We start from the raw sequence: 21399 nt of genomic DNA on the forward strand, positions 1-21399 counted from the left end.
CACCCTCAACTCTCCGCCCCTCCCTCGGGTCCCCCCCACCCTCCCTGTCCCAGTCCTCTAAGGCATCTTCCATCCTCGAGTTGGACTCCCTTTGTTATACAACAATTTTCTACTGACTATTTTACAGTTGGTACTATACATATATGTCTGTGCTACTCTCTCGCTTCATCTCAGCTTCCCCTTCACCCCCCGCACCCCCCAAACCTTGAGTTCTCCAGTCCATTCTCTGCATCTGCGTCCTTGTTCTTGTCACTGAGTTCATCAGTACCATTTTTAGATTCCGTATATGTGAGTTAGCATACAATATTTGTCTTTCTCTTTCTGGCTTACTTCACTCTGTATGACAGACTCTAGGTCTATCCACCTCATGACATATAGCTCCATCTCATCCCTTTTTATAGCTGAGTAATATTCCATTGTATATATATGCCACATCTTCTTTATCCATTCATTTGTTGATGGGCATTTCGGTTGCTTCCATGTCCTGGCTATTGTAAAGAGTGCTGCAATAAACATTATGGTACATGTTTCTTTTGGGATTATGGTTTTCTTTGGGTATGTGCCCAGAAGTGGGATTACTGGATCATATGGTAGTTCTATTTGTAGTTTTTTAAGGAACCTCCACATTGTTTTCCATAGTGGCTGTACCAACTTACATTCCCACCAACAGTGCAGGAGAGTTCCCTTTTCTCCACACCCTCTCCAGCATTTGTTGTTTCCAGATTTTGTGATGATGGCCATTCTGATTGGTGTGAGGTGATACCTCATTGTGGCTTTGACGTGCATTTCTCTGATGATGAGTGATGTTGAGCATCTTTTCATGGGTTTGTTGGCCATCTGTATGTCTTCTTTGGAGAAATGTCTGTTTAGGTCTTCTGCCCATTTGTGGATTGGGTTATTGGCTTTTTTGGTATGAAGCTGCATGAGCTGCTTGTATATTTTGGAGGTTAATCCTTTGTCCGTTGTTTCATAGGCAACTAGTTTATCCCATTCTGAGGGTTGCCTTCTTGTCTTGTTTATGGTTTCTTTTGCTGTGAAAAAGCTTTTAAGTTTCATGAGGTCCCATTTGTTTATTCTTGATTTTATTTCCATGATTCGAGGAGGTGGGTCAAAAAGGATCTTGCTTTGATGGATGTCATAGAGTGTTCTTCCTATGTTTTCCTCTAGGAGTTTGATAGTGTCTGGCCTTACATGTAGGTCTTTAATCCATCTGGAGTTTATTTTTGTGTATGGTGTTAGGAAGTGTTCTAATTTCATTCTTTCACATGTTGCTGTCCAATTTTCCCAGCACCACTTATTGAAGAGGCTGTCTTTTTTCCATTGTATATTCATGCCTCCTTTGTCAAAGATAAGGTGCCCATATGTGTTTGGGCTTACTTCTGAGTTCTCAATTCTATTCCATTGATCTTCCTTTCTATTTTTGTGCCAGTACCATACTGTCTTGATCACTATGGCCTTGTAATATAGTTTGAAGTCAGGAAGCCTGATTCCACCAACTCCATTTTTCCTTCTCAAGATTGCTTTGGCTATTCGGGGTCTTTTGCGTTTCCATACAAATCGTAAGATTTCTTGCTCTAGTTCTGTGAAAAATGCCATTACAAATTTGATCGGGATTGCATTGAATCTGTAAATTGCTTTGGGTAGTACAGTCATGTTCACGATGTTGATTCTTCCAATCCAGGAACATGGTATGTCCCTCCATCTGTTTGTGTCGTCTTTGATTTCTTTCATCAATGTCTTAAAGTTTTCTGCATACAGATCTTTTGCCTCCTTAGGCAGGTTTCTTCCTAGGTATTTTATTCTTTTGGTTGCAATGGTGAATGGGAGAGTTTCCTTAATTTCTCTTTCTGCTCTTCCGTTGTTAGTGTATAGGAATGCAAGAGTTTTCTGTGCATAAAATTGAGGCAGTGATTAAAAATCTCCCAACACACAAAAGCTCAGGGCCAGATGGATTCACACGTGAATTCTATCAAACATTTTGAGAAGAGCTAACACCTATCCTTCTCAAACTCTTCCAAAATATTGCAGAAGGAGGAATACTCCCAAACTCATTCTGTGAGACCACCATCACCCTGATACCAAAACCAGGCAACGATGTCACAAAAAAAGAAAATTACAGACCAATATCACTGATGAATATAGATGCAAAAAATCCTCAACACAATACTAGCTAACAGAATCCAACAGCACATTAAAAAAATCATACACCATGATCAAGTGGGGTTTATCCCTGGGATGCAAGGATTCTTCAATATACGCAAATCAATCAATGTGATACATCATATCAACAAATTGAAGGATAAAAACCACATGATCATCTCAATAGATGCAGAAAAAGCTTTTGACAAAGTTCAACATCCATTTATGATAAAAGCTCTCCAGAAAATGGGCATAGAAGGAAATTACCTCAACATAATAAAAGCCATATATGAGAAACCAAAAGCCAACATCATTCTAAATGGGGAAAAACTGAAAGAATTCCCTCTAAGAACAGGAACAAGACAAGGGTGTCCACTCTCACCATTATTATTCAATATAGTTTTGGAAGTTTTAGCCAGAGCAATCAGAGAAGAAAAAGAAATAAAAGGAATCTAAATTGCAAAAGAAGAAGTCAAATTGTCACTCTTTGCAGATGACATGATAGTATATATAGAAAACTCTAAAGACTCTACCAGAAAACTGCTAGCACTAATTGATGAATTTAGTAAAGTAGCAGGATACAAAATTAATTGACTTCTTTATCTTAAACCCAATGCTCTTTTCATTCAAAGCACTGGGAATGACAAGCTCAACAGCAAACAGAAGTTAAAATGTGTGGAAAAGGAAGGGCACATAATTCAAGGTGATATTCTTGCAGTGAAATTGTAAAAATGTGTTGTTGAAGAATTTGTATCTTTTTAGATGTTCTTTATGTTAGGAGTGTGATATTGCCTGAAGAAAAGTGGAGAAAATATGTCAAATTTTCTGAATTTCATGTATTATTGAGTGGATATATGAAAATATTTGTAAGTTAAATTTCAATATTCCAGATCTTATCTCTCAATTAGAGAATTTCAAATTTAGAGGAATAATCTTTTTCTTCAATAGAAAACAGCTCCTAACAGCTTGATATATAATTAATAATTTCTAAAAACCTTATGTTTTCTTATGTACATATATAGAGTTTCAAAGTCTATTTTAATATCTTGTTATATACTGTATGCTTTGACCAGAAATTATAAAATTTCTAATTTTATAGTATTGTGTTCAAAGAACATATTGTATATAGCATTCATTCTTTGGAATTTGTTGGGAATTGTTTGTGGCAGTATGTTTCCAATTTTAAAAATATTGACACATGCTTAGAAATTTGACTATTATGTATTCTTGACTTTCTATGGGCAGAGCACTAGAGAGACAGAAGGCAGTTAGATCAACTGATAACAGCTAAATATATAGATATAGATAGTAATGTCTCTGATCTGTCAATTCCTTTACCTCTGTTAAACATACTACTTGCATAATCAAATTTCTCAGATCTATCCTCTAAATCAATTTTTCTCATGATTTCCTGACTGTAAACCATCTAGTTTGTATACTTATTGTGCGCTGTGATTTTTCTGTTTCTTACTTTCTCTTTTCTTGACTTTAACTGGATTAAATAATATTTTCTTCACTCCCCTCCCAGACTAGATTGGAAGACATACATACTCCTTCTATTCTTTGATTGGTTACTTCTTATATTTTTAATGTGCACATCATGCTTATTTTTAAAGTTAATTTTTAAAAGTGGAACACTGGGAGAGAACTTGGTCATCCTATATTAAAGCATACAACACTTTCACTATCCCAAGTACATAATGGCATAGACATTAGAAATATACATATGTGAGTCAAGTTAGAAAACCCAGAAAATGAAAAGAATGTAAGTAAGAACTTAATTAAAAAATTCTACTTTGACATTGTAGGAAAATGGTAGATAGTAATTTTGCTTGCACAACAAAGAGAATATGTAAAGTATCACCTAGCTCAGAGCATACACAAAAATGTTTCACGAAATTCTAAATAGACTACATACTTGAATATAATCAAAACAAAAATGGAAACACACACACACACGCGCGAAATCACACTCCCATGTTAGAAATGAAACTAAAATCTCTAAAGAAAGCGATGGACACATAAGAGTTTGTTTGTTCGTTTTTTGTAATTCAAACTATACAACAAACAAAACCAGATGGAAGAATAGAGTGTGAAAAATATGTGCAATGCATGTGAAAAAATGTTAATATATATTTTCTTCAACTGGAATTGATATTTAACAGTTGTTTAAAGATAATTTTAGCTTTCGATAAGCATGGATTTTTATCATAAATCACTCATTACTTATAGAAAATGGAAAATATAAGCAAATAAATTTGTACAGACATTTTTAGGATGCCTTCACTTTCAAAATCTATTTCTTCTCAATCACTTTTTGTATTGGATTCAAGATGTTCATTGTTTTCTTTGCTATATCATCCTCTGTGACAACACAAGTATTGTTGATGCAGACTTTGTTAAAACAATCCATAAAAGAAGTAAAAGTCATCAATGACGGCATTTAAGTAAGTTTTAGAATTTCATAGAACAAATTGGTGTTTATAAAACTTTTAAAATTAGCCAAAAATATACACAATGTGTAACAACTTAGTCACCTTTAGAAAATACACATTAAATTTTAATCTAGATCCATATATAACATATTAAAAACACTCCAGAATCCTAGTCCATTTTTAAACTGGTGTATATACTAGATGCACCACAAATTCTAGTCCATCTGTAAACCAGAAACCAAGCACATGACCAAACGTTAATGTAAATATTATTCATAGGCAATTCAGAGAAAAAAAAATTCCAGTAGCAAATAGGTAAGAAAAGATTTCAACCTTTGTTAGATATCAGAGAAATATAATTAATAATAAAGTACAATTTCTAAAAGTTAAGTTAAAAATAAAGAGGAGAACCTAATTTTGTCAGAAATTTAATATAAAGCATCTTTTATATAGTGCTAATTAGAATTGTGAATATTTAAAATAATCAACATGACAACATATCTTCTAATTAAAAACATACCCTTTCACTCAGAAATCACAGTTCCAGGAATATATCCTACAAAAATAAAGTATATATAAATAAGGATATTACAGCAAAGTTAGTTGTTTATTTTGTTGTGATGGAAAACAAAGTGACTATCTAGTAATAGAGAAATGGTTAAATGTATTATTCAGCCATTCAGAAAAAAGTGAACTATACTACACCTACTAAACTATAGGGAATTGTATAAGGAATAAATTAAGATTCCAAAGTGCCAATAAATAGATGACATACAATCTATTACTTTGTTCAAACATGAAAATAATATGTTTTCCCAAAAGAAATTACAGAAGGATAGCCGTCAAGGTGGGAGGAAGAGCACACATCAAGTTACACAAAATTTGTGGGGAGGGTTAGGAAAAAGGATAGACTAAAGGTGAACAGAAAATAATATATGGTAAACAAAAGTAAATTTGCACAAAATAAAATTACATATATGTATAGAAATACATGTATTCTTTTATATTCAAGTATGTGTGTAAATATAGAAAACACAGTATGAGGAATGGTTAAGAAAATGTCAATATATTTATCTGAGAGTAGTGATCTTTCAACATTTTTATTTTTTATATTTTTCATTTTTATATGTAGATTATATATATGAACTATATTCCTTTTAATATAGTTATTTGAATTTTTTACAATAGAAGTATTATATAAATAAGAAATATAATTCTGTTTTTATTGTGGAAAAAAGTAGGAAATACCTCTATCACTTATAATAATCTTATTGCAATCTTCCATGATTTGCTGTAAAATAATTTAGTTCCATTTACTCTTAATTTTTCTGAGATTAGTTTTGATTTATTTTACTTTTAACACATATTGAAATATACCCTACAAATTTCTTTATTTACTGTTGCTTTTTAATCTAATTCTTTTTAAGGCTTTGTTTTCCTTCTTAGAAAATTATATCCCTTAGTAAATCCAATATTTCAGCCATGTTGACTTTGTATTTTTTTCACAATTTTGAACCATATTTAATTAAGACAAAAATTTCACATATGAAATTTAGCTCTCTGAGGATACTGTGCATTGTTTTCTGGTTTCTATTTTTACTGAAAAATTATTGCTATATGTGTCTTTGCGGGTAACTTGCATTTTTTTCTCTCATAGTTTTAATGCTTTTTTATATCATTTTGGCAGTTTAATGTCTCATTGTGTTCCTAAAATTTACTCATCTCTACTAGAGTTCTGATTAAACATTGCTTCGAGATCTTCATTTTTATTGTCTTTGTTTCTTAACTTTAATTGTATATTCTTGAAATTTTTATCTATTCTTTAGGTGATTTCCTCAAATCTATTTTTAATTTATCAATTTTCTCTTCTGCTCTGAATAAACTACTTTTAGTCCTTAACTTGATTCAATCCCAGCCATTTTCTCTACTAGTTTTAAAACATTCATTATAAATTTCTTGTTTGTTTGTTTGTTTTTCCAGAGTGGTCTACTTTCTTTGCATCTTAAGGATGTAACATTTTAACTGTGAAATCATCCTCTACAGAAACTGTTTTCAATAGTTTTATGCCATGGATTCCTCTGTAATTCCCCTGAAATAGCTTTCTTTGCATTTCAGTTTTTCAATTGCATTTGCCTGTGTGTGGGCCCATGGGTTGTGCTATGTTAGCATCATATCATATGTCATTTTTTTTTTTTATGTCAGAATTTCAGCACCATGAGGACAGTGTGAAAAGTCCCAATACATATGCAGACTATAAGCCTTTCAGTTATGGCTCTTTTGTCATTTACAGGTCAAATAAAGACTATGTTGTATGATTCATTCTCAAGCTACTAAGGAAGAATTTTTGTAGTCCTGTATTTAGAGACAGTCCTATATTTAGACATTCTTCTGATTCTTTGATTTATCAAGGAGACCAGTTATTGCTCCTTTGTGCACAAGTCTGGTATCCTTGATTACCTTCCCCACACAATGTTAGATTCTGAGTCCTAGAGCACATACAATGCACAATTCCTATGCTTATTTAAGCCATTCAGTTTCAACTTCTGCTATCTGTTCTTATGTTGTTTACTTTTGGTTCCCAGGACTTTTTCTTTCTTATTTTTCAACTTTGCTATGTATTAAAAATCACACTTTATTCCAGTTTTCATGTTTATAGTGGGATAAGGCTTTGTAAAGTATCCCCTATCATATTGATGAAAAATCCGATAAAACATCTCTACCTACAGGAAACCTATAGCAAATATTTTGAAAAATAATCAGTTCATAATACAACTATGCTTATGCTTATATACTGATAAGATACTTTAAAAATAACAAAAATTTTGAATTAGAATTAAAGAGGTCTTTGAGTCTTCATGAGCAGATTATCAACTTGTTTTTCTCAAGTATTACACACAGTTTATAATTATGTGCAACATACCTGTGTCAAAAGAAATAAATTCCAGGAACATATGGAGATGGTCATTTATGTTGGAGTTAACATTTTTGTGCTGCTATATGTGCATCTGTTTATAGCAGATGCAACTTAATGTTACTTTTAACTGCAGTCCCCAGAAAACAAATATAATAGTAAGTAAAAAGCTGTCATTCTGTCTTCGGTATTTATACCAACTAGGGAAAGTTCTTTTAAATATAGTATTTCCATATGGTAGATTTAGCTAAGCATGTTTTAGCTAAGTTTCATAAAAGTGGTTTTATTTATAGCTCTGTGGTACAAAAAAATCATTCGTATATAGCAATACTATAAATATGAATGACATAAAATTCATTTTTTGGTAATTTTTATAAACTTTTACAAGGTAATTACAACTTCTAACTCTAATACCTAATGCCATATAAGTATACTTTACTATACAATTAACTATTCTAGCATATCTAGCTATCTTATTTATATACTATTTTTCTAATTTTGTAATTGACTTTAACTTGAATTGAAAAGAAAACCTCATGAAAACTGAAATATTTTAAAGCAAAAATAGCTTAAATATTTGGTTAATTACCTCACAGTTAAACAAACTATTAAATAAATTATGGCATTTTCTTATAATAAGATGTAAGATAAGCATGAAAAATCATCTTTCAAATAATTGTAAAGTGGATCTGTAAACATAAAAGTTGCTTAACCTAACTCAGAGAAATTCTCTATTTACATATGTTGAGATACCATTCCTTGCTGTGATCATGCATGACAATGCACATCCGCACACTTCTGCCCACCCTGTCTACACTCTGCATCCTCTCTATAGTCCTGATCTTGTTCCATCAGACTTTCACCTGTTTGGTCTCCTGAAAGCAGCCCTACAAGGACAAAGGTTCACCTCTGATGAAGAAGTGAAGACAGGGGTGCATTTGTGGCTCACAGCTCAGCCTAAAACATTTTTTAATGAGGGAATAGGAAAGTTTGCTGAGAGATGGACAAAGTGTATTGAAAAGTACGGAGATTATGTCAAAAAATGATGTACTTGTCTTTTCTAAAAGTTAATTAAAATAAATTCTACAGCCAGAGTGCAGATAATTTTTGAGTCATCTTGTATTATACTATATATTTAACCATATATCACATAAATTGATACTTTAATAACCAAAATGGAAAATATGTGAATAACAAATTATTTTCATAGTAATGCCTTACATTTCTTTAGTGACTTACCTATTATGCCGTGCTTTCACTACAAACTGTTTTTTTAATTAGTAGAGCCTGGTTCTAGCCTTCTGAATTGAAGTTACTATGAGGAAAGATGGACTTTAGGTTGTTCTGTGTGTTGTCTATGTAATTTGTCGAAGAATGTTCAGAATATAAAGAGTATTTGTAATCCAGGCAATGTGACCAACTAATGAATTAATTTAAAGGGTTAGGAAGAGATGAAGTACCTGAAATATTGAAATCAAGAATATTACACACAATTGTAAGACATTCTCCATCTCAGAAGTGACATAACCAACATAAAATTTTAAAGAATTAAAAAGAGGTAGAGTGTTTTAGGAGCCATCCTTGGCACTTCCTATTTCCTTATGTTCAATACAGTCACTCCTATAGATATAACCTCATAAACAGACCTTAATTCATCTTTAAAAAATATCTATTGCTACCATCCTTGATTGAGCTACCAGCATCTCTTGCCTGGACTGCAATCATAGCCTAATAACATTCATATGCTAACAGATGTATAAAATATTTTTCCAAATAGCAACCAATGAGTCTTTTCAAAATAGGAATTTTACTATCTTCTTTCTCTGATTTCCACTGTTTTCTTAATATGGCCTAAAAAGATCCTTCACAATATACTCTTATGAGCCTGATCTCAATCCCACTTTGCACCATTTTTTCAGAAAACAATGCCTTTCATTTTTCTGACAAGGATGGCAGAGAATGCTAGTGACCACTACATATTAGTTTCCACATCCCCCAAAGAACAGAATCCTACTTGTAACTGACACACTTCTCAGCATGAATTCAACATTTACCAGCCTTCCTTGTAGCAATAAAATCTGACAAATAAAATCTAATATAAAATACTGTGGAACATCTAGAGAAGTCTACATAGAGCAAGAGAATATGTCTTTTCCCCTTTTCCCACTACTCACTGGCTATAGTTGTGATGCCTTGGTTCTACATACTATTTTGGACCAGTGGATGAGAGCCTCAACTTGAGGATATTAGAAGCCACAAAAAATCTTAGCACTACTAAAAAAGTCTGGACTAGCTACTTTCTGACTTATTTTATTTGAAGTAGAAATATCATTTAACTTACTGTGGGAATCTTCCATTGCTCATAGTTAAACCAAATTCTCATTGATATACAATTTTCAGACCTTGGTTCAAATGTCACTTCTTTTTTTTTTTTTTAATTTTTTTTTATTATTTTTTTGGGGGTACACCAAGTTCAATCATCTGTTTTTATACACATATCCCCATATTACCTCACTTCCTTGACTCCCCCCACCTTGAGTCCCACCCACCCTCCCTGCCCCAGTCCTCTAAGGCATCTTCCATCCTCGAGTTGGACTCCCTTTGTTATACAACAACTTCCAACTGACTATCTATTTCACAGTTGGTAGTATATATATGTCTGTGCTACTCTCTCGCTTCGTCTCAGCTTCCCCTTCACCCCGCGCCCCCTCCCAAACCTTGAGTTTTCCAATCCACTCTCTGCATCTGCGTCCTTGTTCTTGTCACTGAGTTCATCAGTACCATTTTTAGATTCCGTATATGTGAGTTAGCATACAATATTTGTCCTTCTCTTTCTGACTTACTTCACTCTGTATGACAGATTGTAGTTCTATCCACCTCATTACATATAGCTCCATCTCATCCCTTTTTATAGCTGAGTAATATTCCATTGTATATATATGCCACATCTCCTGTATCCATTCATTTGTTGATGGGCATTTCGGTTGCGTCCATGTCCTGGCTATTGTAAAGAGTGCTGCAATAAACATTACGGTACAAGTTTCTTTTGGGATTATGGTTTTCTTTGGGTATGTGCCCAGGAGTGGGATTACTGGATCATATGGTAGTTCTATTTGTAGTTTTTTAAGGAACCTCCAAATTGTTTTCCATAGTGGCTGTACCAACTTACATTCCCACCAACAGTGCAGGAGAGTTCCCTTTTCTCCACACTCTCTCCAATATTTGTTGTTTCCAGATTTTGTGATGATGGCCATTCTGATTGGTGTGAGGTGATACCTCATTGTGGCTTTGACGTGCATTTCTCTGATGATGAGTGATGTTGAGCATCTTTTCATGTGTTTGTTGGCCATCTGTATGTCTTCTTTGGAGAAATGTCTGTTTAGGTCTTCTGCCCATTTGTGGATTGGGTTATTGGCTTTTTTGGTATGAAGCTGCATGAGCTGCTTGTATATTTTGGAGGTTAATCCTTTGTCCGTTGTTTCATAGGCAATTATTTTTTCCCATTCTGAGGGTTGCCTTTTAGTCTTGTTTATGGTTTCTTTTGCTGTGAAAAAGCTTTTAAGTTTATGAGGTCCCATTTGTTTATTCTTGATTTTATTTCCATGATTCAAGGAGATGGGTCAAAAAGGATCTTGCTTTGATGGATGTCATAGAGTGTTCTTCCTATGTTTTCCTCTAGGAGTTTGATAGTGTCTGGCCTTACATGTAGGTCTTTAATCCATCTGGAGTTTATTTTTGTGTATGGTGTTAGGAAGTGTTCTAAGTTCATTCTTTTACATGTTGCTGTCCAATTTTCCCAGCACCACTTACTGAAGAGGCTATCTATTTTCCATTGTATATTCGTGCCTCCTTTGTCAAAGATAAGGTGCCCATATGTGTTTGGGCTTACTTCTGAGTTCTCAATTCTATTCCATTGATCTTCCTTTCTATTTTTGTGCCAGTACCATACTGTCTTGATCACTATGGCCTTGTAATATAGTTTGAAGTCAGGAAGCCTGATTCCACCAACTCCATTTTTCCTTCTCAAGATTGCTTTGGCTATTCGGGGTCTTTTGCGTTTCCATACAAATTGTAAGATTTCTTGCTCTAGTTCTGTGAAAAATGCCATTGGTAATTTGATCGGGATTGCATTGAATATGTAAATTGCTTTGGGTAGTACAGTCATGTTCACGATGTTGATTCTTCCAATCCAGGAACATGGTATGTCCCTCCATCTGTTTGTGTCGTCTTTGATTTCTTTCATCAATGTCTTAAAGTTTTCTGCATACAGATCTTTTGCCTCCTTAGGCAGGTTTCTTCCTAGGTATTTTATTCTTTTGGTTGCAATGGTGAATGGGAGAGTTTCCTTAATTTCTCTTTCTGCTCTTCCGTTGTTAGTGTATATGAATGCAAGAGATTTCTGTGCATTAATTTTGTATCCCGCTACTTTACTAAATTCATCAATTAGTGCTAGCAGTTTTCTGGTAGAGTCTTTAGGGTTTTCTATATATACTATCATGTCATCTGCAACAAGTGACAATTTTACTTCTTTTCCAATTTGTATTCCTTTTATTTCTTTTTCTTCTCTGATTGCTCTGGCTAAAACTTCCAAAACTATGTTGAATAATAGTGATGAGAGTGGACACCCTTGTCTTGTTCCTGTTCTTAGAGGGAATTCTTTCAGTTTTTCCCCATTGAGAACGATGTTGGCTTTTGGTTTTTCATATATGGCTTTTATTATGTTGAGGTAATTTCCTTCTATGCCCATTTTCTGGAGAGCTTTTATCATAAATGGATGTTGAACTTTGTCAAAAGCTTTTTCTGCATCTATTGAGATGATCATATGGTTTTTATCCTTCAATTTGATGATATGATGTATCACGTTGATTGATTTGCATATATTGAAGAATCCTTGCATCCCAGGGATAAACCCCACTTGATCATGGTGGATGATTTTTTTAATGTGCTGTTGCAGTCTGTTAGCTAGTATTTTGTTGAGGATTTTTGCATCTATATTCATCAGTGATATTGGTCTGTAGTTTTCTTTTTTTGTGACGTCTTTGCCTGGTTTTGGTATCAGGGTGATGGTAGCCTCGTAGAATGAGTTTGGGAGTATTCTGCCTTCTGCAATATTTTAGAAGAGTTTGAGAAGGATAGGTGTTAGCTCTTCTCGAAATGTTTGATAGAATTCACCCGTGAACCCATCTGGTCCTGGGCTTTTGTGTGTTGGGAGATTTTTAATCACTGCCTCACTTTCTGTACTTGTGATTGGTCTGTTCATGGTTTCTATTTCTTCCTGGTTCAGTCTTGGAAGATTGTATTTTTCTAAGAATGTATCCATTTCTTCCAGGTTATCCAATTGATTGGCATATAGTTGCTTGTAGTAGTCTCTCATGATGTTTTGTATTTCTCAGGTGTCCGTTGTTACTTCTCTTTTTTTCATTTCTAATTCCGTTGATTTGCATCTTCTCCCTTTTTTTCTTGATGAGTCTGGCTAATGGTTTATCAATTTTGTTAATCATCTCAAAGAACCAGGTTTTAGTTTTATTAATTTTTGCTATGGTTTCCTTCCTTTCTTTTTCATTTATTTCTGCTCTGATCTTTATGATTTCTTTCCTTCTGCTCACTTTGGGGTTTCTTTGTTCTTCTTTCTCTAGTTGTTTTAGGTGTAAGGTTAGGTTGTTTATTCAATAATTTTCTTGTTTCTTAAGGTAGGACTGTATTGCTATCAACTTCCCTCTTAGAACTGCTTTTGCTGCGTCCCATAGGTTTGGGGTTGTTGTGTTTTCATTGTCATTTGTTTCTAGATATTTTTTTGATTTCCTCTTTGATTTCTTTAGTGATTTCTTGGTTGTTTAAGAGTGAATTGTTTAGCCTCCATGTGTTTGTATTTTTTGCAGTTTTTTTCTTGTAATTGACATCTAGTCTCATGATGTTGTGGTCTGAGAAGATGCTTGATATGATTTCAATTTTCTTGAATTTGCCGAGGTTTGGTTTGTGACCCAAGATGTGATCTATCCTGGAAAATGTTCCGTGTGCACTTGAGAAGAAAGTGTAGTCTGTCATTTTTGGATGGAATGTCCTATAAATATCAATTATGTGGAGATGGTCTAATGTGTCATTTAAAGCTTTTGTGTCTTTATTTTCTGTTTGGATGATCTGTCCATTGATGTAAGTGGGGTGTTCAAGTCTCCCACTATTATTGTGTTCCTGTCAATGTCCCCTTTTATAGCTGTTAGCATTTGCCTTATGTATTGAGGTGCTCCTATGTTGGGGGCATAGATATTTACCATTGTGATATGTTCTTCTTGAACGGATCCCTTGATCATTATGTAGTGTCCTTCCTTGTCTCTTGTAATAGTCTTTACTTTCAAGTCTAATTTGTCTGATATGAGTATTGCTACCCCAGCTTTCTTTTGACTTCCATTTGCATGGAATATCTTTTTCCATCCCTTTCCTTTCAGTCTATATGTATCCCTTGGTCTGAAGTGGGTTTCTTGGAGGCAGCATATAGAAGGGTCTTGTTTTTGGATCCATTCAGCCAGTCTGTGTCTTTTGGTTGGAGTATTTAATCCATTTACATTTAAGGTGATTATTGACATGTGTGTTCCAATGACCATTTTCTGAATTGTTTTGGGTTTGTATTTGTAGGTGTTTTCCTTTTCTTGTGTTTCCTACTTAGAGAAGTTCCTTTAGCACTTGTTGTAAGGCTGGTTTGGTGGTGCTGAATTCTCTTAACTTTTGCTTGTCTGGAAAGCTTTTGATTTCTCCCTCAAATCTGAATGAGATTCTTGCTGGGTAGAGTATTCTTGGCTGTAGGTTTCTCTCTTTCAGGACTTTCAGTATATCCTGCCATTCCCTCCTGGCCTGCAGAGTTTCTGTAGAAAGGTCAGCTGTTATCCTGATGGGTTTTCCCTTATATGTTGTTTGTTGCTTTTCTCTTGCTGCTTTTCATATTTTTTCTTTGTGTTTAATTGTCATTAGTTTGATTAATATGTGTCTTGGTGTATTTCTCCTTGGGTTTATTCTGTATGGGACTCTCTGTGCTTCTTGGACTTGGTGAATTATTTCCTTTCCCATGTTGGGGAAGTTTTCCACTAGAACCTCTTCAAATATTTTCTCAGACCCTTTCTTGTTTTCTTCTTCTTCTGGGATGCCTATAATTCGAATGTTGATATGCTTAATGTTATCACTGAGGTCTCTGAGACTGTCTTCTATTCTTTTTATTCTTTTTTCTTTTTCCTGCTCTGTGGCGTTTATTTCCCCCATTCTATCTTCCAACTCACTTATTCGTTCTTCTGCCTCAGTCATTCTGCTGGTTATAGCATCTAGAGTATTTTTAATTTCAGTTATTTTGTTATCCACTGCTGTTTGTTTTTCTGAGTTCTTATGAACTGTTTCTTGTACTTTCTCCATTTTGTTATCGAGATTTTGTATCATTTTTACTATTATTTCTCTAAATTCTTTTTCAGGCATTTTTCCTATTTCCTCCTCATTTATTTGGTCTTGTGGGTTTTTTTTTTTTTTTTCCTGCTCCTTTGCCTGCATGGTGTTTCTTTGTTTCCTCATGGTTGTCCAAACTTTAGGGATTGCTTGTCCTGGTGATAGAGGTGTTTATAGAAGACTGCCCAAGCCTCAGACTAATGTCCAAGTATTGGATTAAACAAATATTAAGTTGTTGGCGTTTTACCATCAAGAAAAGAGGGTCCTCATGCACCGCTGATCCACATGCAAATTTTTCAGATTTTTGTGAAAACACTCTAGCAAAATCTCTATGGAAGAGTCTCTGCAGTATAGTGGATAATGCCCAGTGCAGTGTATACGGTGGTCATTCCTGCATCACTCCATCTCCCAGATCAGCAAATTCCCGTGGATGGTGAGTTCGCTCCATGGAAGAAAAGGGGAGCAGGAGAATCCCAGTAGCTTTCACCATGGAGGACCCCAAAAGTCCTCACTGCAGCTGTGGGCACCCACAATCTCTGCCATTGTGAGTTCCCAAAGTCTTCACCAATGTAGACCACAGCTACAGAGCTTCTCAGAGTCCACACCACCAAGCCGCTCTGGTGCCAGTATTACCATGAAACAACCACCCCCCATCCAAATGTCACTTCTTAATCCGGCAATTAGGCCAAATTTCTAATAGTCAATTTCTTTTCTTTAGAACTCTTAGTTTTTTATACTACAGATTCAATGGAGTGATTATTTAATTAATATTTTCCTTCTCCGCCTGATGACTTCACAAAATCAAAATTCTCACAATTAATTTGTTAGATGGGAACATATTACAATTTTTAAAGATACAGAAACTGAGGCTCAGGGGTGTTAATATCACGAAGGTTTTCTGACTCAAGCTCAGTTCCTGTTTCATTAATCCTCATCTGTCTGAATACAAAGTATCAAACACAGTATTTTCATCAGAAGGTGCAACGAAATTGCCTTGATGATGAGGGAAAGACTCAATCAGTTAAACAAAGTTATTAAACAAAAAAGGAAATATTATATCTACAATCTTATATTGTAAATATAAGATTTATCCCTACACACAATATTTTTATAAATGCCAATGGTCCTTGAACAATGTGCAGCTGAAAATCTGTGTTCTGCATCCACAGGTTCAACCAACCTCAGATCATACAGAACTGTACTATTTACTATTGAAAAAGATCCATATATAAGTGGACCTGCACAGTTCAAACCTGCCCTGTTCAGAGTCAACTATAACTGGTATTAGATTTATCAAACATTTTCATGTAGCCTCCTTTAGTCTTCCTAGCACTTACTCAGAGATTAGTATAATTATCCTGTTCTTATATACAAGAAAACTGAATCTTAGTGATTTTCAATGATTACTTAGCCACCGTGGCAGAACTGGAAATTTTATCCCAAGTTTCAGACACACTGCTTCCCACCATACCTGCCTTCTGCATAAGAAGGATGTACAGATCTGCATCAAAACACCTTTTTGTAATTGCTGCCATGAATTTATGTAACGGATATGATTATGGCTTTAAAATGAAATTGCTCAATTTGAGGACTTTGCAGTCGGCTACATGAACATTAACTTAGTTTCTGAAGTTAACTCTGGAGCAACTTTGCATTGATTCTGCATGTAATTTTCATACTATTCTTTCTCTGGGATTAAAATCCTGAAAGTATTCTAGAAATGCTAATTGAAAACAGGCAATATATTCTCATTATCTATCATTAATACTTTAATGGGAATGACAATAATAATATACTAACTTGGAAACAACAAGCAAAAAAAAATCCCTCTGAACCCCATGAATAGCTTTTGTTGTTTTTTTGTTTGTTTTTTAATGTGTACTCTTGGAAACTGTCTCCAAAGGTCCTCATTTTCAGTAGGTTTGAGTAGAGTCCAATAACTTCTTTTTAAGCATCTCAGGTGACTTGTATGTCCTATTTCTAGTCCAACAGAATGAAGAATTCATTTGCTAATAAATCAAAAGGAATAGGGACATAGAGCAGGTTAGTTTTGATGGGGAAAGATGGTTAAGACAGAAGTGAAAAATGAGTCACATGACAATAGGGAATTGGCTGACTGATCAGCGAAGGAGGAGGTGCTAACTGATCAGATGAGAGTGCTAAAGACAGAAAGGATTTAAGAAAGGAACACAGGCAATCTGCAAAGCTAAAGTAGATAACTAAAACTTTTTTAGTAGCGAAAAACAGCCTTGTGTACATACAAATTTTGACAACACCACTCTCCATGTAAAATGTTATATATGATCTAGTATATTGTGTTGCTTATTTTTTAGTATTATATTAGCCATTCGTGGTGTATTGTATCTATAAAATAATTTTTTAAATAAAGTTAAGGATACAAATATGAAGTGCAAAACTCATGAAATGCAAGCTCAAATTCCTCTAATGAAGCTAAATTAAGCTGGATACATGCAATACATTGGATTGCAAGTTACATGGAAAAAAATTAATATATACCATGTATGTGATGCAGTCATGTTAACGATGATAATGAAAACCATAACTTCTGTAGGTCTTGACTTTTCTGTTTAAAGTTGCAGCCTTAATGCTGCATTAGCATACTTTTTCCATTTAATTTAGAAATGCATTTCTAAAGGTTGTAAATTGACATGACATTTTTATCTTTTGCTGGTGGTAACACCATGATTTCATGATCACTGACTATTTAGCACTAAGAAAACAGGATTTTAAAAGACGTTCAAGCTTATACATGTGCCTGCAAAATGCTAATGCAGCAGCTGCTGGAAGCCTGCAGCCTCCTTTGAATTAAGGAATAAAGTAAAATTGAAATTGCATCTCAGCCTTACTTAATGGCTTATAAATCACTTGCAACAGAAAACAAAAATGTTTCTTTTCTATTTTGCAACCTAGAATTATATACTTCTTTAAACATTACTTTTCCCTCTCTAGCTCCCCTTTAACAAAAAAGATACTCATTATATTCTTTTTAGTATATGCTTTACATGGTAATGATCTACAGTATGCCTGTCCAATTGGGAATCTGTTAATTCCAAGACACTGTAATAAAACTCAGAACTAGAAGCTATCTCACAGATTATCTAATATAACTTACCTATTTAGACATCAAGAAGCCAAGTCTCTGAGAGGTAAAGTGATTTGCCCAAGGTCACACACCTCATGAACTGTCAATTATAAAACCAACAGACAGACCTACCATACTATGACAGTCTGCTTCTGGGTTTGCCTGCAACTCCCAGGTTCAGAAACAACCAGACCAGTGTTCATGTTACAAGAAATATACTGCAAATGGGAAAATTTGAAAAAGTAAGAATTATTGTTGCCATGCTTAGTTACTCTTTGATGTATTGCTGCCTGTTAGCATAGTTAGTTTTTCTCCATATTACACTGTTTATGTTTAGGCTTGGGTTTGCTTTTTTTTTCCTTAGAAGTTCTTCTAAATGTCACCCCACCATCTGTAGGTTTTAAAAACTGAACAGATACTGATCATCTCTCAAGTCCCTCTCTTGATTTTTCCTTTTTAACAGCGCTGCAATACTCTTCATTTTTTCCCAAAGTGATCTTAATTATTGACTTTACAATTACTTCCAATAAAGGAGTCTTATTTTCACAAAAGTTTTAACATAAATCTTCAGCCTTAAAGTTGTTTATCATGTTTCATGGTGCTTCCAAATCTTCTTTTATTCAGTCTTTCCAAAATTGTCTTCGGTCAGTAACCCATTACTGAGCTCCTACTGTACACCATGCTAGGTGTTAGAACATGGAGATACCAAGAATAAAACATGCTCCCTCCTCTCCATAAGCTCACAGTAGTTGATCAGCTTGCTCTGTCATTCAATTATTCAAATCTACTTTTGGAACGTTTTCCCAAAATACAACACAGAACAAGAATATGCTCACCCCTACCATAATAAGAATTCCATTTTTCAGTCCATCAGCCCTTGTACTTCTTGTCTCTTTATTAACCTTTTATACCTTAGGAGAGAAGTGTATCTTCCCAATGTTAAAGAACAAAACCGCAGAATGAACCTGCCTTTAGGTAAGGCACCTAACTCAGCCTTTTTTAAATATTCTCTGTGTGACCTTAGGAAATATACTTAAGCTTTCTGAGCCTTATTTTCTTCATGTGCAAAATAGGAATGATATTAGAACTACTTCAGATGATTATTGAGATAATTAAATTAATATTCTAAAACACTTAGGACAATGTTTGGCATATAAGTGCTATATAAATATTAGTAGTTATTATTTGGAAAACCACAAATAATTTTTTTGTTATTCCAAATACAAAGGCTCCCCTTTACTATTAATTTCATTACATGTTATACAGCTTATCTTTCTTGACAAATTACCCAATTACTTAATCTAAACATTTATATGATGTTTATTCAATTAAATGTATACCTGAATAAATTATACTCTTTTTTCTGCACATTATATTACCCAGTTTTGCATATTATATTACCTTCCAGGTGAGGATTCTGTATAAAATAACCCAAACATATGGAGATATTATTGTGCACTGTTAAAATGATGAAAATTCAATCTACATATACATGTTTGAATTTACTCAACTATACTCAAAACCTCTCTCTCTCCCTCTCTCTCCCTTTCCCTCTTTCTCCTCCTCCTTCTTCTCCTCCTCCTCTCCTTCTTCTTCCCCTCCTCCTCCTCCTCTCCTTCTGCTCCTTTCCCTTCTCCTCCTTCTCCTTCTCTTCCTCCCACCTTCCTCTCTTCTCCTTCCTACTTTTTCCTTTCTCCTCACTCCTTATTACTGTCTTCTCTTGGGCCATCACTGCCATCAGGGCAATGCCAGATTAGTACCCAAACTCTTCCTTTTCTTCCCTCAGTGCATCAAATACTTGAAAGGTCTTTATTTGATACATAGATTGTACATAGATTGTACCAACATACTCTTTATTCTTATTCCTCTTTACTTTATTCCTTACATTTCCTTATTGCTCTTTACTTCCTTATATTTCAAAATGAGTTATCTCAAAAATTTATGTATTATATGTGTAAAATATATATCTAATGCATACATATATGCTATACTTTATCTTACATCTACCTATAAAAGAAGCTACTTACTTATACTTCTCTCTGCCTCTCCAAGCCACAAATATTAAATGGGGTAGAAATTCCAGGAGCCCTAGTTCTTTTACAAGTACCATCATATGCATATTCAGAGATCACTCTTGAGGCCAGCTGTAAGAATTTTCACATACCATTTTTCCTAAACAGAAAAAGTTTTCTAATATAAAGAAAAATACAAATATTCTGTGTTTTGATATTAGGAATATTAGAATAAGGAATATTCTATTCCTTAATCATCAGCCTGTAAAGAACACAACTCTGAGGTATAAATTTATGGTTCAAAATACTCTTTAATATCTGATCTTTACATCAGCTGTGCGAGGAGGCATGAAAACTAACATCATGCTGTAGGTAAGATATGAGGCTCAGGGAGTTTCAGCTCCCTCCAAAATGGTCCAAAGCTTTTAAGTGTAAATGCTCAAATTGAAACCAGGTCTGCTTATACAGAATTCAGTGCTGTGTTTACAAGAAGGTAGGGCCTCTATGATTCCACAGTGTCCAGAACTCTTAGCTATCTTATTAAAGCTTTCTTTTTTGTTCACCTTCCACTAATTTCTTGCTCTTTCTTGAGTAATAATAGTTGAAATATTTTAATATATTTTACTCAAGTTTGCCTTTATGTTTGTTGGATCACTCATATCATTTTTTGTTGTCTGTGATATTTCACTGAAGCTATACATCATTTCTGTTTCATTTTTTTATCAAAAGTGGTTATGATTTAGTCACTACCTAGCCATGACTTATTTAGTTGGATCAGATCTATTTTTAAAATCTATGTTGTGGATATTACATTACAGTTGTTAATATTCAAGCCTCGCCTCATTATAGTTATATCAAAATAGATTATGATGGATTATAATCCACCATAAAAGAGATAGAGAGAGATTGATTTGACATACAGTTGAGTAAATGTAGTCAAGATTATAGTGAAGCTATCTTGGATCTAGATGTTTAAGGTGTTTGTTTACCTTTTGCTAATTAAAAGTGAATAAACCCATAAGTTCTTTCACACCCCAGTGTTACTCACAAAACCCCATCCATGACTGAGCTTATTAGAGAATGAATCACTATAAAGAAAGCAATAGAAATTCTTATTTTGGTTTTACCTCATACGAGCTTTTGTGTTCCCAATTACAGAAGTAATTAACTCTCAAGTATCATAGCAACTAAAGTTTAATTTTAATAAAATGGTAAATTTTGTAGCTGTATTTATAGTTAAAAGGGAAACAGTCATAGGCTAGATCACTATAAATGCTGGCCAAATGAGCCACTGATAACAATAGCAAATATCTGTGTAACTCCTACTTTTTTACACAATACCCTAGAAATAATCAACTTATCTACATAACTTACCTA

The 21399-nt window shown here is 34.1% G+C and overlaps 1 protein-coding gene across 1 annotated transcript in view; it reads right to left on the reverse strand.

Moving 5' to 3' along the window:
* The window catches only part of CNTN5 (contactin 5), a 1287027-nt gene that overhangs the window by 1121477 nt on the left and 144151 nt on the right, over positions 1–21399 (reverse strand). The window lies entirely within an intron of this gene.

Source organism: Hippopotamus amphibius, chromosome 9, assembly GCF_030028045.1.
Source record: "Hippopotamus amphibius kiboko isolate mHipAmp2 chromosome 9, mHipAmp2.hap2, whole genome shotgun sequence".
NCBI classification, from domain to species: domain Eukaryota; kingdom Metazoa; phylum Chordata; class Mammalia; order Artiodactyla; family Hippopotamidae; genus Hippopotamus; species Hippopotamus amphibius.